At 43.4% G+C, this 24,628-nt stretch overlaps 1 long non-coding RNA gene across 2 annotated transcripts; it reads left to right on the top strand.

Annotated features, from left to right (window-relative positions):
* Nucleotides 1-14,910: 14,910 nt before the first annotated feature.
* LOC121821800 (uncharacterized) lies at nucleotides 14,911-24,263 on the top strand. Of its 2 annotated transcripts, none has more exons than XR_006062703.2 (3): nucleotides 14,911-15,200; nucleotides 19,552-19,670; nucleotides 20,458-24,263. It is a non-coding gene; the product is annotated as an uncharacterized LOC121821800 (long non-coding RNA). The 2 variants fall into 2 exon arrangements; XR_013043901.1 differs by having other exon boundaries at nucleotides 20,637-24,263.
* The last annotated feature ends 365 nt before the right edge of the window (nucleotides 24,264-24,628 follow it).

Raw genomic sequence — 24,628 nt, forward strand, 5'->3', positions numbered from 1 at the left:
AAAAATGGGAAGAAATCAAATCAAGCCAAGAAAAAGCAATTAAACAGATGAAAGAAACATTCCAAGATCTGAAAAATGAATTTGAGACAATAAAGAAAACACATGCTGAGGGAATGCTGGAAATAGAAATCCTGACTAAATGAACAGGAACTACAGAAACAAGCATAACCAACCGATTGCAAGAGATGGAACAGAGAATCTCCGACGCTGAAGACACGATAGAGAAAATAGATTCGTCAGTCAAAGAAAACACTAAAGACAAAAAAGTCCTAACACAAAACGTCCAGGAAATTTGGGACACCATGAAAAGACCAAACCTAAGAATAATAGGGATAGAAGAAGGAGAAGAATACCAACTCAAAGGCACAGAAAATATATTCAACAAAATCATAGAAGAAAACTTTCCTAACCTAAAGAAAGAAATACCTATGAAGATACAAGAGGCTTACAGAACACCAAATAGGCTGGATCCAAAAAAAAAGTCCCCTCGCCACATAATAATCAAAACACTAAACACACAGAATAAAGAAAAAATATTAAGAGCTGCAAAGGAAAAGGACCAAGTAACATATAAAGGCAAACCCATCAGAATAACACCAGACTACTGAATAGAGACTATGAAAGCTAGAAGATCATGGACAAACCTCATGCAGACACTAAGAGACCACGGATGCCAACCCAGACTATTATACCCAGCAAAACTCTCAATCACCATAGGCGGAGTAAACAAAATATTCCAGGATAAAACCAGATTTAATCAATACATGTCCACAAACCCAGCCCTACAGAAAGCACTAGAAGGGAAAATTCAACCCAAAGAAGTTAAACACATCCATGAAAAATCAAGCAATAGATAATCCTACACCAACATACACCACAGAAGGACAACACAACACAACCAAAAAAATAACAGGAATTAACAATCACTGGTCATTAATATCCATCAATATCAATGGTCTCAACTCACCTATAAAAAGACACAGGCTAACAGAATGGATAAGAAAACAGGACCCATCCATATGCTGCATACAAGAAACACACCTTAACTTTAAAGACAGATACTACTTCCGAGTAAAGGGCTGGGAAAAGGTTTTCCAAGCAAATGGACCTAAGAAACAAGCTGGTGTAGCTATCTTAATATCTAATAAAATAGACTTCAAACTAAAATCAATCAAAAAAGACCAGGGTGGACATTACATATTCATCACGGGAAAAATCCACCAAGATGAAGTCTCGATTCTAAACATCTATGCTCCAAATACAAAAGCACCCACATTCATAAAAGAAACACTACTAAAGTTTAAAACGCACATCAAACCCCACACATAGTAGTGGGAGATTTTAACACACCACTCTCACCAAAAGATAGATCTACCAGACTGAAACTTAACAAAGAAATAAAGGACCTAACAGATGTTATGACTCAAATGGACCTAATAGATATCTACAGAATATTCCATCCTAACACAAAAGAATATACCTTCTTCTCAGCACCCCATGGAACCTTCTCAAAAATTGATCACATGCTTAGACACAAAACAAATCTCAACAGATACAAAAAAATTGGAATAACCTCCTGTATCTTATCAGACCACCATGCCTTAAAGTTAGAACTCAATAACAACAAAAATTATAGAAAACCCACAAACTCATGGAAACTGAATAATGCCCACCTGAAACATCAATGGGTCAAGGAAGAAATAAAAACAGAAATTAAAGAGTTCCTAGAATTCAATGAAAATGAAAGTACAACATACCCAAACTTATGGGACACTATGAAAGCAGTGCTAAGAGGAAAATTCATAGCTCTAAATGCACACATAAAGAAGATGGAGCAATCCCATACCAATGAATTAACAGCACAACTGAAAGCTCTAGAACAAAAAGAAACAAACTCACCCAGGAGAAATAGACGCCAGAAAATAATCAAATTGAGGGCTGAAATCAACGAAATAGAAAACAAGAGAACAATATAAAAAATCAATGAAACAAAGAGTTGGTTCTTTGAAAAAATCAACAAGATAGACAAACCACTAGCCAAATTAACCAAAAGACAAAGAGAGAGCACCCAAATTCACAAAATCAGAAATGAAAAAGGAGACATAACAACAGACAATGAGGAAATCCAGAGAATCATCAGATCATACTTCAAAAACCTGTACTCCACAAAAATGGAAAACCAGGAAGAAATGGACAATTTTCTGGATAAATACCACATACCAAAATTAAATTAAGACCAGATAAACAATTTAAATAGACCAATAACCCCTAAAGAAATAGAAACAGTCATCAAAAGTCTCCCAACCAAAAAAAGCCCAGGACCAGATGGTTTCAGTGCAGAATTCTACCAGACTTTCAAAGAAGAACTAATACCAATCCTCTTCAAAGTGTTCCACACAATAGAAACAGAAGGAACACTACCAAACTCTTTTTATGAGGCTACAATTACCCTGATACCCAAACCACACAAAGATGCAACAAAGAAAGAGAACTACAGACCAATCTCCCTCATGAACATAGATGCAAAAATACTCAACAAAATATTGGCAAACCGAATCCAAGAATACATCAAAACAATCATCCATCACGACCAAGTAGGATTCATCCCAGGGATGCAAGGATGGTTCAACATACGGAAATCAGTCAATGTAATACACCATATAAACAAACTGAAAGAAAAAAACCACATGATCATCTCCTTAGATGCTGAAAAAGCCTTTGACAAAATCCAACACCCCTTCATGATAAAGGTCTTAGAAAGATTAGGAATACAAGGAACATTTCTAAGCATAATAAAAGCAATTTATAGCAAGCCAACAGCAAACATCAAATTAAATGGAGAGAAACTCAAAGCGATACCACTAAATTCAGGAACAAGACAAGGCTGTCCACTCTCCCCATATTTATTCAATATAGTACTAGAAGTTCTAGCTAAAGCAATAAGACAACAAAAGGAGATCAAAGGGATACAAATTGGCAAGGAAGAAGTCAAACTTTCACTATTTGCAGATGATATGATAGTATACATAAGTGACCCCAAAAACTCTACCAGGGAACTTCTACAGCTGATAAACTCCTTCAGTAAAGTGGCAGGATACAAGATCAACTCAAAAAAATCAGTAGCCCTCCTATACACAAATGATAAAAGGGCTGAGAAAGAAGTCAGAGAAACATCACCCTTTACAATAGCCACAAATAATATAAAATACCTTGGGATAACACTAACTAAACAAGTGAAAGACCTTTTTGATAAGAACTTTAAATCTCTAAAGAAAGAAATTGAAGAAGATATCAGAAAATGGAAGGATCTCCCATGCTCATGGATAGGTAGGATTAACATAGTAAAAATGGCAATCTTACCAAAAGCAATCTACAGATTCAATGCAATCCCCATCAAAATCCCAACACAATTCTTCACAGACTTGGAAAGAAAAATACTCAACTTTATATGGAAAAACAAAAGACCCAGGATAGCTAAAAGAATCCTATACGATAAAGCAACCCTTGGAGGCATCACCATCCCGGACCTCAAACTCTACTATAGAGCTATAGTAATAAAAACAGCTTGGTACTGGTATAAAAACCGACATACGGACCAATGGAATCGAATTGAAGACCCTGACATTAATCCATGCACATATGAACACCTGGTTTTTGACAAAGGAGCCAAAACTATACAATGGAACAAAGAAAGTATCTTCAACAAATGGTGCTGGCATAACTGGATGTCAATATGTAAAAGATTACAAATAGATCCATATCTGTCACCATGCACAAAACTCAAGTCCAAGTGGATCAAAGACCTAAACATAAATCCAGTTACACTAAACTTAATAGAAAAGAAAATAGGAAGCACTCTTGAACGCATTGGCACCGGAGACCATTTCCTAAATAAAACACCAACAGCACAGACCCTGAGCACAACCATTAATAAATGGGACCTCTCGAAACTGAGAAGCTTTTGCAGGGCAAAAGACACAGTCAATAAGACAAAAAGACAACCAACAGATTGGGAAAAGATCTTCACCAACCCCACATCTGACAGAGGATTGATCTCCACAATATATAAAGAACTCAAGAAACTAGACATCAAAGCACTGAACAGTCCAATTAAAAAATGGGCTAAAGAGCTAAACAGAGAATTCACAAAACAAGAACTACAAATGGCTGAAAGACATTTAAAGAAATGCTCAACATCCCTAATCATCAGAGAAATGCAAATCAAAACGACTCTGAGATACCACCTTACACCTGTTAGAATGGCTACGATCAAAAACACCAATGACAACCAATGTTGGAGAGGATGTGGAGCAAAGGGAACACTCCTCCACTGTTGGTGGGAATGTAAACTTGTACAACCACTGTGGAAATCAGTATGGCGGTTTCTCAGAAAATTAGGAATCGAACTACCTCAAGACCCAGCCATCCCACTCTTAGGCATCTACCCAAGGAATGCTGATTTATACCATAAAGATACATGCTCAGCTATGTTCATAGCAGCATTATTTGTAATAGCCAGAACCTGGAAACAACCTAGATGCCCATCAACGGAAGAATGAATGAAAAAAATGTGGTACATATACACAATGGAGTACTACTCAGCAGAGAAAAACAATGAAAGCATGAAATTTGCAGGCAAATGGATGGAACTAGAAAAAATCATCGAGTGAGGTAACCCAAACCCAGAAAGACAGTTATGGTATGTACTCACTCATTGGTGGATTCTAGATATAAAATAAAGAACAATCAGACTACAACCCATAGAACCATAGAGGCTATATATATAGCATGGAGGTCCCTAGGACGACTGTGGCATATAATAAATTTTAGTTTTACTCAATTATTGAAAAAAAATAGCCAAATGAATGGAAACACATGAACTATGAACCAAAGGCTGAGGGGCTCCCAGCTGGATCAGGCCCTCTGCATAGGTGAGACAGTTGATTGGCTTGATCAGGTTGGGAGGCATCTAGGCCGTGGGACCAAGTCCTGTGCTCATTGCATGAATTGGCTGTCTGAAACCTGGAACTTATGCAGGGACACTTGGCTTAGTCTGGGAGGAAGGGACTGGACCTCCCTGGACTGAATTTACCAAGTTGATCACAGTCCTCGGAGGAGGACTTGTCCTGGAGGAGGTGGGAATGGAGGGTGGGCTGGGGGTAAGGGGAGGGCGTGGGAGAGGGGAGAATAGGGGAACCCATGGCTGATATGTAGAACTGAATGGTATTGTAAAATAAAAAAATATATATCAAAAAAAAAAAAAAGATTAGATAGAAGGATGGAGGGGAGAGAAAAAGAAACACAGGACAGCCTCGGGAGGGCCAGGATCCCTATCCACCAGCCCAGAACTTTATTCAAAAGGATTTTTATAACAATGCCAAGGGACAAGGCAAAAGACCTTCCCCTTGCTAAATACAGCCAAGTGCAGACCCTTCCAGACACATGGCCCCAGGCCCGTGGTCCAATCATCCTCTTCTGCAGCCCTTCTGGGTAAAGCAAGCTCAGATCTCACTAGGAAACCTCTGTGGGCTCCCATAGTTCACTAAAGACTATTATGAAGCCAAGCAGTGGTGGCGCATGCCTTTAATCCCAGCACTCGGGGCAGAGACAGGCGGATCTCTGTGAGTTTGAGGCCAGCCTGGTCTACAGAGAGAGCTCCAGGACAAGCACCAAAACTACATGGAGAAACCCTGTCTCAAAAAACAAACAAACAAACAAAAAGACTATTATGAAGATCACATTGTGGCTTCTATTTGCAACATTTGAGGTAGATATTAAAGTATGCTGTATGTGTGGCAAACCCATTTAGTGAAGTTTATTTTTTGGTCCTTTTATTCTTTCTGTGGCTTTTGTTCATCTTCTATTTTGCTTTCACTTAGTGAGAGGTATTTTTTTGCTTCAATGTATAGAATGGGATGGCCATCATCTAAATTTGTATTTAAATATTAGGCAGTGTGTGATCATACTTTTCAAGTTAGTGTGTCTGTAAAGGGGTGCTGGGTTTTGGTTCCTGGTTTTATTTTTCATAAATTTCCTTGAAATGTTGTTTGTTATCCAGCTTGTTTGTTAGTAATTAGTCAAAAGTACATTTGAACTCATGGTCCTTATGTGTCAGTCTCCTGAGTACAAGTCTAAGGGTGTATGATGTGCTCCCAATGTTTGGTGTTTTGTCAACATATATTAAGAATGTTAAAGTTAAAATGCTTAATAGAAGAGAATATAAGAAACATTAAATACCTCATGTGTGCATCCAAAGAAACATTTTCATCTACCTAGAAGAAATGTAATGAAGTAGCATAATCAGCAATCAATTGTATATTTCACAATATAACTGATGTACTATGGATATGTATATATTATTTGAAGTTCCATGCATTTTCATGTCCTCATCAGTTATCCATTTCACATATCTTGAAGTATTACCTTCTAAGGGAATTATCCAGAGATGCTAGATAATATAATGCCACGAGATTTATTTTTTAAAAATCTGTTGTGTGTTTGTATAATGTGACTATGGGTTTTAGGCCATGACAGATAATATGGAGATAAAAAGATAACTCTGTCAGGTCTACTTTTGTCCAGTTTCATATGGTGATCAAAATGAGGTTACAGCCTTGCACAACACAGATATTTCTTTTTTCATTTTTCTTTATTAAGAAATTTTCTACTCACTCTACACACTACCCACAGATCCCACTTCCTCCCACCACCCAGCCCCCCCCCAAGCCACCCCACATCCCCCAAATCAAGGTCTTCCATGTCAACAGAGCCTGGCACACTGAGCCTAGGCAGGTCCAAGCCCCTTCCCACTGCACCAAGGCATCACACCATAGGCACCAGACTCCCGAAAGCCTGCCTGTGCACCAGGGGTGGACCCTGATCCCCCTGCCTGGGTGCCCCCCCAAACAGTTCAAGCCAAACAACTGTCATCTGTATTCAGAGGGCCTAGTCCAATCCCATGGGGCCTCCACAGCCACTAGCCTACAGTTCATGGGCTTCCACTAGTGTGGCCAGTCATCTCTGCATGTCTTTTGACACCCCCCACCTGCAGAATTTCTCCTCTCTCATTGATTGTATTCCCAGAGCTCAGCCTGGTGCCTGGCTGTGGATCTCTGCATCTGCCTCCATCAGTCACTGGACAAAGGCTCTATGATTCTCTGTCACACAGGTGGAAGAGTGCCCAGAATATTAACCTCACTACTATAGGTCTGTGCCTTTAGGAACTAGCCTCACAAAGAAAGGGGAGCACTCCTTCCAACCTCCCTGCTGTGAGTGAGAGATTTGAAGAGCCTCCCTGAAGACTTGTAAACTTAGAATACACCTTACTTTTGCATTCTGTACCTAAAGTCTCCAGTGGTGGCTTTGGGGATGTGATCTAGGCACAACAAGACCCTCACTTTATTGTCTCAAAAAGGGGGCCTTAGACAAAGATATCTCAATATAGATAGACCCAGGCCAGTTTCAAGTCACCAGAAATGATGGCACCAGCCCCAGGAACTCAAAAGAACAAAGTCAGAATGTCTGATGGTAACCAATTAACCACAAAATGCCCCTCTCCGGAGATAACATGACCAGACCCCGGAGAGGAGTTGTAAAACTCCTGACAGGGCAAACAGTTAAGCTAGAATAAGATAAAGTCCAGGCCTGGGGAAAACTGGACCAATCAAGGATGGACCCGTACTAACCCCCTCCCCTCTAAGAAATTTTATGAGTTTTGCTTATAAAAACTAACTTCCCCAAGAAAGAGTAACTCTTCCCTGCCTCACTTGAGATGGCTTGAGTTGAGTTCCCTGTCATGACTTGTAACAGATAAACCTTGCTTTTGCATTCTGGTATGCTCGTCCTTGGTGGTCTCTCTGGGGGTTACAATCTGGGCACAACAACTCCACACATTGAATAGTGATCTGTACAAGCTAGCTAGCCACATTGTGTCCAGGAGGAAGAAGGGGAAGTGCCTATGGGGGGGGGGCAGGAAGATAGCAGGTTCTGCTATTGGAGCCAGGGGCAAGTGCTATTAAAATGCAAATCTCTTTTGATCTAGAAAAGGTCTTTGTTTGGGGTGCAAAGTTGGGTCAGGAATCATTGTGGTATGTTCTTAAGCACATTGTAACACTATGGGAGGTGCTCTTGTCACTCAGGCCTTACTAGCCAATCAGGCCCTCCAGGCAACCTGCCAGTCAGAAGTGTTGCAGGGCCCTTCCGGATGCCAGTCATAAGGTGTGGCTTTAAAGAGGAGCTGGTGCCAGTAATTTTGTGTGCTATCCTGCAATTGCTGCTGTAGGGAGCTGAGCAGAGACCTTGGGTGAGCTGGGAAATCAGGACATGGTGAGTGAGGAACTGCTGTTCCCCAATAGTGAGGAGCAAATGGTGAGTTGTGGGAGCCAGTGTTGTGGGTCCTTCCTAGATCTTGGTGGGAACCTGCAGCCAGATTCCCTATCCTGAGAGGTCCCATGTAGTCTTTTCAACTCCCTGTACTCAAGGGCAGGTTTCTAAATAACTTTGATCTGTGGGCTGCATCTGTGCACAGCTTTAGGAGCAGGGAGCTGTGTGTAGAAACATCTTAGCAGTCAACTTCAACATGCTTTTGGTGCATCCATGGAAAGCAGGTTGCCAAATTCAGAGAGACCTAGTTTCTCCAGTATCTTCTAGATGTGTAGCACTTTGCATTTAACCTTTATGTGTATAATACATTGAGAGTTAATTTCATGGAGCCCCAACCTTAAAGCATGTCATGTCATAAAGTTCCAATTTTTTTCCTGAGAAAATAATAGTTCAGAGAGATGGGCAATGTGACACCAGGTGACAAATATTTGAAAAATATTTGCTTCAGATCCAGAAAACCCATCTCCTTCCACCATATGGAGCTAAGGTTATGAGTCCCAAGGCCACTGTGGGTTTAGTCAGTAATGTTCTTGAGATATCCGGTGATCCTCTTGTGCATCATTGTTTGATTAGCCTCCTCCTGATTTTGTCCCTTTGTATGGCAGTTTCTGTTGACTTCATTGAAGTCTCCCATTCCCTTCCATTTCCCCCCTGAATGTAGAATATAGGATGCTATTCTTCTTAAGAAGCTTAATTGGCATGAGACATGCTTGTGCAAGACCTCTCCAAATGAGCTTTTGTATTTTCTACTTTCTACTTTTCCCATCTTTCTCATCCCCTGGCACTTCCACCTCAGGACACTGTCACTGAAGAATGACCTGTTGTATCAGGTCACTGGTGTACTTAAGAAATAATTCTGGGAGTTTCTTTGCTGTGTAACTCACCCATCTGCCTAAGTGGCTAGACCTACAAGTTAACTGTCTCTATTTAAACTGTTCAAAGTATAACCTTGAGCATGAACCTAAAAGAAAGTTAAGAATGGCAGCATATATGGAATGCAAAAATCTGTCTAGGTTGTCTTCTCTTTGGGTATTAGCCATGCATAGTATCATTAAAGTGATTTTATATTAATCTTGTAAGTGATTTCTCCCTGGGAAGGCATATTAATTCTAGAACAGCTGCATTTCCAGCCTTTTAGAAAAATGTTTCTGAAATAAGCTCTCAATAGTTTGTGATTGTTAACTTGAGCCAAAGAATATTGAATTTCCAATTAGGGAATTCTCCAATGCAGATATGTTAAATAAGTCCTGTGTTGACTCAGGTGGCCTTGATTCCAGCCTGTTGCTCTCCAGGGCAATGACCTTGCTGTCCTCAATCTTACACCTTCAACATTCTTAAATTAAATTACTGTGCCACCTCAGAGTTTTAAAATTATCAATTTGAGTCTTGTAGCTGACTATTCATTGCAGTCACAGAAAAAGGCTTTGCATGTGGAGCATGGCTTCTGCCTTCAGACCAGAATAGGAGGAATAGTTTATTTTGTACACTGCAGGAGGAAACAGGGCAGGCTATCAGCTGCTTGAGTCACCATTATGAAATTGTGGACCTGATTGTGGGAGAAGTGGTTTTATAATTACTCAGCATCTTTTAATCAATGGCATGTGAATGAACACAAACCACATTGGTGGGGTATAGTTTGTGATTGTCAACTTGAGTCAAAGAATATTAAATTTCCAATTAGGGAGCTCTCCAATGCAGATATGTTCAATCCTGCTTGACACAGTTAAGTCAGCACAGAGGATTGAGAAAGAAACAGGACATTTGACTGTTACTTTTCCTCTGTGTCTGGTTACTGATCTTAGCAGCCAACATGTGCTTATGGGAAAGGTCAATCTGTCTCTTACTAATGGCATTCTCTCTACTATGGTAGGGCCTAGTCTTTTCCAATGTCCATATAGTTAAGTTTTTTATCTTAAGAATAAATTATTTTTATCATTTTATAAAGTCAATTATGGGTATCATTTTTTAAAATTTCGTTTTCTTTAAATTCATTGCTACTCTATTTTCTAGCTGTTTCTGTTCTCTAATGTTTCTCAATCATTGATACTATCATTACTTTTTTTTTTCTCAAATGTTGTTGATTATTTATATCTGTGTGGTGTTTCCTGTAGCTTAGGTTGCCTTGTGATATGTAATTGAGAATTGCTTTGAATGCCTAATCCTACCTCTGCTGCCCAGTGCTGGGAAGACAGTCCCGCAATTCCTTCCAGGCTGGTCCTTGACAAGTTAATGAGTGTCCTCCAACCTTTCTGGCTTTTATTGGGGACAAATAAGAGAAGAAGGACCTTTGCAAAAATTGAGTTCATTGAACAACTCTGAATTTGGTGTAGTGTGACAGTGCAGAAATGGAGGGGCAGAAAGGAGGATGAAAGAATGCTTTACTGCTGGTCCTTGACTAGTGAGTGAGAAGGAAAATTAGATCAGTTTATGAGTGTCCTCCAATATTTCTGGCTTTTATTGGGCACTTACAAATGAAGAGGGACCTGTGCAAGGACTGAGTTCACTGACCAACTTTGAAGCTGGTGCAGTGACAGTGCAGACAGGGAGAGGCAGGCAGGAAGGTGAGTGTGGGAGTCCCCAGAGGTTTCCTAGTAAGATCTGAGCTTGCTTTACACAGCAGGGCTGCATTAGGGGCATGGCTTTACTAGGTGTTTGGAAGGGTCTGCATTTGGCTGTACTAGGAGGAGGTCTTTTGCTCTACCCCTTTGCATTTCTATAAATAGTCCTTTAGCAGAGACAGAAGGGGCTGGTGGGTTTTGACCCAGGCCCACCCAAGGCTATTCTATGTTTTTATCTGTCTTTCTCCCTTCTATATTTCTATCTAAATACTTCCCACTTCTCTCTGCTCAAGAGTAACCTGGGGGAAAAAGTGGGAGTGGGTCCCCCACAGGTGACGGCTTTCTTGATTTGACAGCAATTGAGATTAGCAATGTAGAGTCAGGTAATCAATTTTAGGTGATCCATAAATGTCCTGACTGGTCATGTGTTGGGAACCACAGACCAGGACAATAAAAAAAATCTGGATAAAGGACTGACCTTATTGTGAAACCAAACTACTGCAGTTATGCTAGTTCAACCAAAATTGAAGATTGTAGTCCTGCCTAGCCAGACAGTGATTTTTCTGGTTTAAGATGTCCAGCCTGAGAGAAAAGGTTTGAGTAATCCTTGGTGTGCTCTCATACAAATCTCTAGTCTTTGGGGCACATGGCCATAAACCCTGTTTCAAGTTTTCAAAATAATTCTTTGAGATTATAGCTATGTAGTATCCACAGTCTCTTTCCTGCCTGGAAGCCCTTTCTTGATCCCTCATTGTTTTCTAATCCATGGCCTCTTTTTGCTTTAACAACAGTTACTGTTTGATGTGACCTATGTTTGGCTGCAGGACTTCCCAGCTGTGAGGCAACAGGTTGGCTGCACTGGACATTGAGTGTGTAATGGGATGTTCACCCAAAGACCCTGTTCCTTGGAAGAGGAACAGAAAGTGCTCTGGGAGACTGGAACAATTTCTACTAAAATAAAAATTACCCAGATTAGGGCCTTGTCTGCCCCTAGCATGGAAGGGCAGAGCTGGGAAGGCCTGTGCTTGCTGTGTCATTTGATCATCCAGTAGGGGAGCTGCTAATGTTCTGAGGCCCAGCCAGGTGAGGTTACCTAATGTAGAATTCTGGAAAGGCTTAGCAATGAGGATTAGCAGTAGGATGGAGCTTGCAGGTTCTTTCTAGAATCTCCTCTGGTTCTGCTGTAGGGAGCTGTGAAGGAGACCACAAGCCATGTCATGGTGAATGTGGGGACCACTGACCCTAGACCAGAAGGAGCACTTTTGCTGAGCTGTCATTTCTGCTGGGACTGGGATGTACCATGAGCCATACTGTGGTTCTCTTGGTCCATTTAGTGACCTGGGCAGTGACCCTTTTCTCCTGAGCCTCCCCAGATGTGAATTTCCTAGGGAGGAGGGGACTTTGTCATCCTGGATATGGAAGAGCATAATGCTTGTAATATATGTGTCCAGTGTGCACTCACAGGCATTTATTTTGGTATGCAATGGGAAGACAGATCGGAAAATTGAAGGTCTCATTTCTAGAAGTTCTGAACATTTCTTTCCACTTCATGTTTGTCTTATAAATGTTACAAACAGTTTAGAAACTGGTAGAAAGGAAGTGATGGGATCATCTTTCAGAAATATGTGATTAGAATGTTTTTAAATTTCTGATATAAGGTTGACCTGATTCAGGGAAGTTTAGTTCCAGGGGAGAAAAGAAGTTTCTGAGATATTTCAGGTGTGTATGGTGTTTGGCAGGTAGATAGGGCAGATTCTACATCTTGTCCCATAAACCATGTAGTAGAAAATAAATGTTAAGTTATTCATCTACATTGTTTTATTTGTGGGCATCAGTGGGGCTGTTTGCCTCCAACTACAACCAGATATGAGTTTGCAGAGCCATAGGAGGAGATCATCTCCATTTTCAACAAGAGCTCTAGAGCATGGGGCCTCTCTGTTTGGAAGAAATATCAGTAGCTAGAGGGTCAGAAACAATAGTTTAAGGGTCACTTTGAAAAACAAAGTAATGTCTATTCACAGAGGGATAGAAAGCCATTGAATCCTTTCACAACCATCTAGAGGGGACTTTCATCACCTTCAAGTGATAGGAGACAGAAGGAGTAATCTGGTATCTTCATCTACATTTTAATGTCATATTTTGGATCTGGAGAGTTTACTGAATACTCATGCTCCTCTTGGATACTCAAGTTTGGTTCCTCCACATCAGATGACTCAGAACTACTTGTATTTCTAGGTCCAGGAGGAATGATGCATTCTTCTGGCCTCCTAGAGTATCAGATATACAAATGGTGAAATATATATATATATGTGTGTGTGTATATATATATATATATATATATATATATATATATATATATATATATATATATATATAATGTGTGTGTGTGTGTGTGTGTGTGTGATTCCATATTTTAAAAAGGGTTTTCAAAAGGAATGAAATTTAATTTAGGTATATGTTTTGCCAGTATGTATATCAAGTGCATGTCAGCTACCAGTGAAGGTCCTAAGAGAGTGTGATCCCCAGTGCCTGTAGATACAGGCAGTTGTAAGCTGTTCTTTGTGTGCTGGGAGTCAAAGTCAGGCCCTGTAAATGAGCAGCCAGTGTTCTCAAGTGTTGAACCATCTATTCAGCCCCATGAACATGTCATTATAGCAGTAAGGTATGAATGGATCATCCTGATTTCATTTTTACTTCAGCCATGCTCACCCAAAAGTGTAGTGGGTAGCCATTCCAGCTTTGGTCTGGAAGTTCCTACCCCCATTGAGATTTTGGTAACTATCACACCCACAAGGCGGGACCAAGGGAGGGCCTGAAGACCTGAGATTGGGACATGCTGCGCTCTCTTGCTGCTGGGAGCCCGGACACTAGAGGTGGACGGAGGAGAGTTCTCCAGAGAACATCGCCAAAGTACTGCTGCGTCTTTCCCAGAACCCTCAACCTACCTATTACTTCATTTGTAAGTTACGCCATTAAATAAATCTCCTTTTAACTACATGGAGTGGCCTTAATAATTTCAACAACATCTGGCACCCAACGTGGGGCACAAACCCACGACCCTGAGATTAAGAGTCTCATGCTCTACTGACTGAGCTAGCCGGGCTAGCCTCGAGCTCGTGATCCTCCTGCCTCCACCTCCTTCAGCAAATCCTACCAGTGTGCACTACCACCACCGGTGACTGTCCAGGCTGCCAGCTCTCTCGGTCTACTCTTGCAAGATTCCCGAAAGTTGCTTGCATCCATATACCATTTCTCAGGTACCATTATATTTCTTCTCAGGTCTTTGATGGGATTGAAGATTAGCAGTTATAGCTACAACTTAGTATATATATAATATCTTAGAACATATTAAGTATTAGATTCAGGTTCTTTAGGATAGGACACCCTTTGGAATGATCTTTGTAACATACCATTTACCTACGCTCTAGACTTCTCTGGATTTTAGTATGTGTTTTTTGCTTGATATTGTTAGGGTTAGGGTTTGGGTTAGGGTTAGGGGTTAGGGTTAGGGTTAGGGTTAGGGTTAGGGTTAGGGTTAGGGTTAGGGTTGCTCCTCCTCCTCAGGGTTAGGGTTAGGGGTTAGGGATTAGGGTTAGGGTTAGAGGGTTAGGGTTAGGGTTAGGGTTAGGGTTTGAGGGTTAGGGTTAGGGTTAGGGTTAGTGTTAGAGGGTTAGAAGGTTAGGGTTAGGGTTAGGGTTAGAGGGTTAGCGTTAGGGTTAGGGATTAGGGTTGTGGTTGGGGTTGGGGTTAGGGTTAGTGTTAGTGTTAGGTTTAGGGTTCCTCCTCAGGGGTTAGGGTTAGGGTTAAGGTTAGGGTTAGGGTTAGGTTTTGGGTTCAATGTTCAGGGTTAGGGTTAGGGTTCTCAGGGTTAGGGTTAGGGTTAGTGTTAGGGTTAGAGCGTTAGGGTTAGGGTTAGCGTTAGGGTTAGGGGTTGGGGTTAGTGTTAGGGTTAGCATTAGGGTTCGTTTAGGGTTAGGGTTAGGGTTATTGTTTAGGGTTAGGGTTAGGGTTTAGGGTTTTTGTTAGGCTTAGGGTTAGGGTTCCTCCTCCTCCTCCTCCTCCTCCTTCTCTTCCTGGAGCGCCTCTGAAGTCCAGACACGTAGATTTGAGATTGGTCACAGTCTCTCTTACTCCTTGCCTCAGTTTCCTCACATGGAGGAATGGTGCTGAATCGCAGTCCCTACCTTAGGAACCATCCTGAAGATCAGATGAGTCAACTCATGTCAAGTGCTTAGAAAAACCAGCATGGAGCAGTACCGGGTAAGTGACAATTGCTGTTACTACTGCGTTAGCTGCGGACCAATGGTGTCTCGCTCCAAATCCAAATCTCGCTCTACCCCCTCTGTCTTGCTCAACTGTTTCTTTTCCCCTTCCCCAATGTGGCTATGAATGTCTAACAGGTATCAGGAAAAGATAACTAGTCTTGGAGCCAGAGTGTCATACCCCAGTTCCCCTTGTTCTACTCTTCATTGAACTCCTCCATAAGTCACCTCACTACTCTGGCCTTTAAGATTCTCCTGGGTTGACCAGATGGCCGCAGAGGTGTTCTACTCCAATATGTCATGATTGCTGTGGTATAAAAGTATATCCTGTGGACTAACGTGCTCTCTCTCTCTCTCTCTCTCTCTCTCTCTCTCTCGTGTGTGTGTGTGTGTGTGTGTGTGTGTGTGTGTGTGTGTGTGTGTGTGTAAGGGGTAACTGAATGCCCGACACAGAAGCTCAGGACAATTAACACCAAACAAGTTAGTGCTATCTCTTTTCTGTGAATCAAAACCCTGCAACATGCCCACACCTGCAGTAAGAACACACCTTCAATTTGCAGATCTTGCCCTCCCAATAGCAGAATTCTAAATTGGAGCTATTTCTGCTACCTCAAGAATAAATCCATAAATACGTCTCCTAGGTAACGCCTTGTTAGCTTTGTAACTCAAAGCTCTTAAAAAATAATAAAAACCATCCTTTTTAAATAAATAGTAATTCAGGCATCTTACTTAAGGCTCCCACTTAATTAGTGTGAATCACCAGAGTGTGCTGCTCACTTCTACCCATATGAAGATATTAGATGAACACTGCAAACTTATACACATCCATCAAAAATACATTTTAAAATGCTACTTTCCAGTGTCTCGGGTTATTCTTCCTAGCTCTATTTAGAGATGGTTAGAACATGCACATTTTTCTTGCTATTAAAAATTAATGCTAGCTCACATAGTCACCCAAAAATAACATCCAGAGCAACATCTCAATTTAATCCTGATCCCAGCAAGAGCCACCTTCCACTTTCACAGTTTAAGCAGAATTTTCTCTTCCTTCTCCTCTGTCCCCTGGGGGCGGGAATTCTCTGAAGCCATCTTTCACTCCTCTGAGAGAGAAAGCTGTGTGGCTTGTGCAGAGTCCCAGGAGACTGCCCTGGCACAAGGAAATATCCCAGGCAGGGCTGTATTCCATGGGACCAGGCTGAACAAAGCCCCAGCCTGCAGGACACCATGGTTTTACTGTTTTTATTGACATAATGCCCTTCTCCAGTGGAGCCCCGCACAGGCTGTGTGAGAAAGACCTTCCCAGAGTTTGGATACCTGTCACAGGCTCAAATGACTGCCCATCCCACCTGGCGAGGAGGGAAATGATTTTGAAGACTTGAAGAGTGCTCCCCCCTCCTTCCCGGGAATAGATGGAACAGAGCCGAGTCTAACAACCCTACGTCCTCACCAGCTTTGTGCGTGTGACCAAAGGCTATTCCGGGCCCAGGGGCAGTATTGTGCATGAACCTACATCCTAGTGAAGGAGAGATAAATGTGGCCAGGACTTTTTATTGCCTGCTGCTTTTGACAAGTGACAAAGGTTAGCAGAATGAGTCCACTAACAACAAAAAACAACTCCCAGGGTGGTCACGGAGCACTTTGAAGAGGAGTGAGTGTATTTTGTCATCTCTGGTGGCATAGTCATTACCAAAGCAGAGAAAAATAGGCTCCTGAGTATGTCTTGAACCAACTAAACTTCCCCATGACTTGCAGTGGTCATGGGGAAGGCTCTATAATGCCCCCAACGACACTCAGGTCCTAATCCCTGGAGGCTGGGATGCTACCTCTAATGACAAAGGGGACTTGGGCAGACATCACTGTGTTCAGGATCTTGAATGACGTATGACTTACTATCCTGTTGCTGTGACAAAAGCCACATAAGGAAGGAAGGATTTATTTCCGCTCACAGGTGGAAGTACAATCCATCACAGCAGGGAAGTTATATCAGCAAGAGTGTGAGGCAGCTGGTCACATGGCAAGTTCAGCCAGGAAGCAGAGATGAATGTAGATTTCTGCTCAGCCTACTTCTTTTTATTCAGTCCAGGACTCCAGCCCACAGATTGTGCCACCCACATTCAGGGTGGGCCTCCCTTCCTCAGTTACCCAGCCTAGAAAAACGCTCTCACTGACATGTTTAGAGCTTTGTCTGCTAAGTGATTCTAGGTCCTGTCAAGAGAAGGAGAAAGAGTAGGGGGTAGGGTTTAGAACAGTGCCGCATACAGCCCAGACTGGTCTCAGATTCACTATATAACAGTATTAGTCAGGTTTCTCTAGAGTTACAGAACTTACAGAATGAATCTCTGTGTGTGTGTGTGGGGGGGAGGAATTTATTGGAATGACTTACAGGCAGCAGTCCAACACTGGCTAGCTGTGAATGGAGTCCAAGGATTCAGTAGTTGCTCAGTCGCACGAGGCTGCGTGTCTCAGCTGGCCTTCTGCATATGCTGGAATCCTGAAGCAGTAGGCTCCGATGCCAGGAAAGGATTAGATGTGCTGATAAGGCGGAGGGCAAGCAGGCAAAGAGCTCACCATCCCTTCCTTCTTCCACTGTCCTTATATGGGCTTCCAGCAGAGAGTGTGGTCCAGATTAAAGGGGTCTTCCCACCTCAAGATCTGAATTAAGGGCACATGTCATCTCGCCTCAAGATCCAGATGAAAGGCATGTTGTCTTCAGGCCTCAAGATTCGGATCACAAGTGTGCCCTACATTCCTTTATTGCAGTTCATTCCAGATACAGTCAAGTTGACAACCAAGAACAGCCATCCCAGTACCCATGGCTGGCCTTGAACTGCTGACCCTCCTGCTCTTGCTCTCAAGAGTTCCAATGACAAGTGTGCATCATCACCCTAGCTTCACAATCAATATTAACCATCACAGATGGGTAGATTATTCTTAAACCCATCTGTGTAGGCTACACACACAATCATAACACAAGTGTCCCTAGTAGGAGGTCTAACTAGAGAAGAGCTGGCGACAAGCCGAGTTTGGAATGGTGTGCTTTGAAAACGGAGAGGCCACAAGGCAGAGAATATAGGCAGCCATGTCAAGTCAAGGACAGAGCTCCTCTGTGGCCTCCAGGAAAGCTGGTCCTAACAGCTCAGTCTGAGCCCGGTCAAACTGTTAATGCACAGATTGCTGCTCCTCCCGGTCTGTGTTCTGTTGTTGATAAAAAACACTGATCAACAGCAACTTGAGGAGGAAAGGGTTTATTTCAGCTCATAGCTCACACTCCATCATGAAGGGACATGAGGGCAGGAACTCAGGGAAGGAACCCACAGGCAGGGACTGATGCAGAAGCCATGGAGGAGTGCTGCTTACTGGCTTGCTCCCCATGATTTCTTATGTCACCCAGGACCACCTGCCTCCAATGGGCTGGACCCTCTCACATCAATCATTAATCAAGATAATACCCCCATAGACCTACCTACACCAACCAGAAGGAGGCATTTTCTCAATAGCGGTTCCTCTTCCCAGATGATCCTACCTTGGGTCATGTTGACCAAGAACTCACCAACACCAAGGTGCAGTCATTTGTTAGGAAAACTCATACAGTGTCCAAGGACAAGAGATGCTTCAATTGCCAGCCTCCCTTTGTGGCAGAGGCAAGCCTAGAAGACAAGAAGAGCATCCTTCTCCTCTGGGCAGATACTCCCACAGACTATACTTCACTGGCCAGCCCTGACAGCGCCTAGGGCTGGGATGGGTGAGGGAGAGAGACTTTATGGAACAATTTTGTGTTTCACACTTCAAGTATTCCAATTTAGCCCTTACTGTGACCTTGTATGGCAGATATGAGCTCTCTCTCTCTCTCTTCTCTCTCTCTCTCTCTCTCTCTCTCTCTCTCTCTCTCTCTCTCTCTCTCTCCCTATCTCCCTCCCTCCTGTCCTGGGGCTTGAACTCAGGATGTGGGCACAGTAGGCAACTATTCCACCAACTGAGTGACATTCCCAGCTGCCAGTCATTTCTGACCAGGTGCTTTTAGTTACAAATAATGGAAAATTCCATGCAAATGGGCTCGGGATATTTTATCAAGGTATTTTATAAAAACCAAGACTCAGCTTCTGAAGGTAATTGCTGCTAAGCCAGAGTTCCATTCCCTGGACCCACATGGTAGAACGAGAGAACACCTGAAAGTTGTCTTCCGACCTCTATGCATGTCCCACGACCCACGTAAACGTAAATGGGGCAGGTATCAGCTTTGCTTAACTAGGGTTTGAGGGGGCGCCTTCTGTCTTCTGGGGGAGGATTGTTCTCATGACCTAAGCAATGCAACCCATGTTTCCTTTTCTCTCCATTTTTTATCTCATCAGGCTCCACCCATATCAGGCCCTCTTCTAATGACCCCAAGATGCCTACTGGAGTAGACGATGCTCCCAACCCAGAACCAACAGAGAAGGGCAGGAGAAATTCAAGTGTCGATTGGTTTAAGGTAAATCATGTGTGTCCCCACCTAGCGCTGAAATCAGAATCACCTAGATTCTTCTAGGTCCTAGAAGAATGTGACAGAAAATGGGAGGGAGAGTGATTCCTCACAGGAAATTGGGGATATTGGGAAGAAGAGGGGAGAATGGATATGGATTATGGACATGGGCTGGATACAGGGAGCCAACAAATGAAGGTTTGCAAAACTGGTGATGCTTTGATGATGCTTTTTGAGCTGAACTGAGCAAATTCTCTATCCTCCTTAACATTTCCTGGAGTGAACAGCCTACAAGAGGCTACTTTCTTAATTGAATACGTATGATAGCTCCCACTCCTTAGCACTCCTGCGCACGGGACTCTTCATTAAGCCTCCAGGGGTTTGAGACGCCAGCTCTTGCCCGTGTTTCTTGTCTGTAATTCCTGGAAAGAAGCAGAGCCACGGCCTTGCCCTTGATGAATCACAGGCCGATTGTCTAGGCTGTGGATCATCACTCCTCCTTTTTCTTGTCACTACTGCCCCCCCCCATAGCCATCCTCTTGTAGCCTGTTAATAGTCTTCTTGCCCAGAAGGAGCAGGAAGGAGGGATGGAAGGAGGAGAGAAGAAGGGGAGAGAGGCGTGGAGGGGGAGAAAGGGGGTGGGAGAAGGAAAGCAGGAAGGCCCGAATCAGCCAGCTTAGCTCTTAACCAATCCTGGGAAATTTCAAGGAGGAAGGTGAAAGGGAGTTATGACTTGGGGGTATCTTGAATGTCCACAGTCTGTGCTAACTCTATCCCTCCCCTGTCTTTCTTCGAGATCCTCAGACAGCTGAACCCAGAAAAGCATAGGCTGAGGAGTCCAGGAAGTTTCCTTAGGCAACCAGATGTTTCCAGAGGCTTCATTCCTTTGTGCTCTTCACTTACCATCTATCTCAAATAACTAACAAGGCTCAGGAATCACCCTCATCATCCTCCGTGTTACTCTTCAAAATCCAGGTGATGCTGACAGACGCATTCATGTGGGTCCGTGTTTTCCATCCCCAGAAGAGCTCCGTGATGTCTGCCGAGGTTTGTGTTTCCAGAGGAGAGAACCGTTGTTAGTTGCTTTGACTGGTCCCAGGGTTGGCCTCAAACTCATGATCCTCCTGCCTCAGCCTCCTCAGTGTGGAGTGATTATAGGCATGAGCCACCATGTCCAAGTTACTTCTTAAAGTAAACTTTTTAGAAAACTAGGACAATCATTCTGAAATCTACTGAAAGGAGAATTGCAGTTTCCTCACGAAGGGAAAGTAGACACCGTCATCGCTAAATAGTAGACAAAGCCAGGAAAGGGGTGAGATGAGGGCCACAAGCAGGACTGTTCCTGTCACTGGCCCCTGTCACTCTTCAGCATTTGCCCCCCACCTCTCCTCACCACCCACCTGGACCCACCCTAACTCTATAAAATTGGTCATGATTTCTGGGGTATTGGACTCCTTCATAGAATTCAGACAAAAAAAAAAAAACCCAAGGTTAACTTTTACATTTTTATGTTGTGTGTATGGTAAGTCATATGTGTGGTACATGCATTTGAGTGTGTGTGTGTGTGTGTGTGTGTGTGTGTTAAATTATATGTGGAGGGTGTGTGTAAGCACACATGCAGACTTAGAAGCATGCATGCAGATGCCTGAGCAGGTCTTCAGGCATCTTCTGTAGCTCTCCACCTTATTGACCAAACTGAAAGCTCTCCATTTGGCTACACTGGCTGGTCAGCAAGCTCTTAGGACACACCTGTCCCCCACCCCACAGTGTTGGGGTTATGGGCACTGCAGTCAAGCCTGGCTGGGGGGAAAATGGGTGCTGGAGATTTGAACTCGGGCCCGTATGCTTTCAGATCAAACACTCTTTTACTTATTGAGCCGTCTCTCCAGTCTTGTTAGTTAGTTAGTTAGCTAGTTAGTTGGTTTTAAGAACAAAATTTTCCCCAATATCTAAGGACAAAGAAGCCATTTTCTTGGATGTTTTATTTACCCCCAAGCACATGCTGGAGCAGAAGAGCACACCTTACTCTCAGGAGCAGTGAAGAGTAGCTGTCTGGGCCAGCCCCTTCACACCATTCTCTGAATTAGCCAGAGGCTCCAGGTTCAGTTATGAAGTGGATGGAACTGTTTTTAGATCCATTCCCTAGCCCCACATCCTACCTGCCAGTTTTGGTTGGGACATGATGCTTCTTCCTTTTACCAGCAATGTGGCTTGGCCCTTGTCACCTTGTCTTGTTTGGCTCCTAGTTTTTGAGGTTTTAGTGCATGATTGCTTGTCACTGTGGTTTTCGGTGGCAAATCCACGGTGGGACAAAACTACTCACCTCATGGTGAGAAAGAGAAGAGGGACTGGGATTCCAGCATTTTCTGAGGACACACGCCCCCTGATCTAAAAGTCTCTAACAGAAGCCTGGCCCTTACGGTCTCCACCACCTCTCCATAGCTTCATGCTGAGGCCCAAGCTTACCACTGTGGCCTCTGAGGGACATTCCAGATCCATGCCACAGCATGCACCTCCCTTCTGATGGCCACAAATAGTCAATGAGTAAACTGAGTGGCGGAAGGAGAGGACCACAGTTGTATCCACAGGTAAGATCCCTCATGACGGCAGCTTGATCCAGAAAACTCTCAAGTGTCTGGCTGATGCAAGGGCCATCAGCATTTGTAGGTCCTTCTGACAACTTGGGATTGGAAATATCTGTTCTGGGTTGTGTGGTTTTATTTGCTTCTCCAACGTCACTGTTGACCTAATACAGGCACCCAGGCCCATGCAAAATGCTATGTATCTCTGTACCATGAAGTCATCCTGATTGGTAGGGTAAGTTTTGGCTGCTCTTATTATTAATAGCAAACTCCCTGTTCTGGTCACATTGGTAAATGCAATTCAAAGAGAAGTCACCTCTTTATTCAAAACACAGTGTGTTTCCTGTAAGGGAACTCACTGCTGCATTCACATTCATAAACACAGGTGAAAGAGATGTTGCCTCTTTGCTTAGAAACAACAGTGCTTTTCTTGGAGGCAAAGCCACTGTTCTAGTCACATTTACATAGGAAGAAACTGAAGCCCAGAAAAGACTGGTGACTGTAACTTTCCCGGGTCACAACACTAGTAAAGGGACAGGGTCATGTTCCAAAGCAGAACATACCTGACTCTGTGCTCTCTAACCACTGAATATCACTGCCTCTGCACCCCAGAAGACCTGAGAGCTACATTCCCAGGCTAGGCTATCTTCTCTAGGTCCAGAGGCAACAGGCTCTTCCCTGGATTCTGGAGCCACCTCCTTCAGAAGGTGTGTTCACTGAGCCCCAGAGTTTCACGTGGGATTCTGGAGAAGAATCCACTCCCTGCAGTCCAACAGGCTCCCAGACGAAGGAGGGGAGCGGATGCTTGCCTCAGCCATGCTCAGAAACTGAGGCTTAATTGCCCTGCAAACAACTTGTTAGCTGCTGCCCTGGCAGATGAGGAGAGGAGCAATAGAACCAGCCAATTAAGCAGCCAATGGTGCTGAACTAAATGTGACCTCCGACTCCATTGTGGATGTTGTTTCTCACCAGTCTGGATCTGGGGGAGAGAAAGGAAGGATGAGGGGAGGGTGAGTGGTGAGGGGACTCTCAGGCTCTCCTTTGTTAAGGGGATAGTCGCCTCAAAGATTCAGGGATTTCCAGCACAGGAATGTTGGAGACAAGTGGTCTGTGCTGCTGCTGTAGCCCGAGGCAGCTGGCAGGTGGAGGTCCTGGGTTTAGAACAAAACGGACCAGGCTGGCCTTAGTGACTGAAGGAAGTATTTCGAAACAGGCCCCAGGCTCAGTCTCAGAGGCACGTTTCTAAGGAGGAGATAATAGCAGGGCTGGCCTGGGCTGCACTTTCTGACTCACAGACTATACGGAAACTTCTCTTTCCTCTGTGTTCCCATCACTAGCCTGGTGCCTGGCAGGCCCCCCTCAGTCACCTCCAGATATCAGAAAGATACCTGAAATACTGCATCCAGAATCATGTGAACCTGGGGAATAGTGGGGTTAAGGGTTCTGACAGAAAGGGCTGATGCCATCTCCATGTCTGGTGGGAACTGCCAATCGGGCTGCTTCTGCCCTCCTGTGGGACAGCTGGGGAGGCATGGTGCTTGGTTAACCTACAAGAAACAGTGTGCCCTATTTGTAATAGTCAGAACCTGGAAACAACCTAGATGCCCATCAATGGAAGAATGGATGGAAAAAATGTGGTACATATACACAATGGAGTACTACTCAGCAGAGAAAAACAATGAAAGCATGAAATTTGCAGGCAAATGGATGGAACTAGAAAAAATCATCGAGTGAGGTAACCCAAACCCAGAAAGACAGTCATGGTATGTACTCACTCATAGGTGGATTCTAGATATAAAATAAAGAACAATCAGACCACAACCCATAGAACCATAGAGGCTATATATATAGCATGGAGGTCCCTAGGATGACTGTGGCTTATAATAAATTTCAGTTTTACTCAATTATTGAAAAAAATAGCCAAATGAATGGAAACACATGAACTATGAACCAAAGGTTGAGGGGCCCCCAACTGGATCAGGCCCTCTGAATAGGTGAGACAGTTGATTGGCTTGATCAGTTTGGGAGGCAACTAGGCAGTGGGACCAAGTCCTGTGCTCATTGCATGAGTTGGCTGTTTGAAACCTGGAACTTATGTAGGGACACTTGCCTCAGTCTGGGAGGAAGGGACTGGACCTGCCTGGACTGAGTCTACCAGGTTGATCACAGTCCTCGGGGGAGGACTTGTCCTGGAGGAGGTGGGAATGGGGGGTAGCCTGGGGGTAAGGGGAGGGCGTGGGAGGGGGGAGAATAGGGGAACCCATGGCTGATATGTAGAACTGAATGGTATTGTAAAATAAAATATATATATATATATATATAAAAATTTAAAAAAATATTATAAGTTAAAAAAAAAAAAGAAAAAGAAACAGTGTGCCAATCGGC

This window comes from Peromyscus maniculatus, chromosome 12, assembly GCF_049852395.1.
Source record: "Peromyscus maniculatus bairdii isolate BWxNUB_F1_BW_parent chromosome 12, HU_Pman_BW_mat_3.1, whole genome shotgun sequence".
Classification (NCBI taxonomy): Eukaryota; Metazoa; Chordata; class Mammalia; order Rodentia; family Cricetidae; genus Peromyscus; species Peromyscus maniculatus.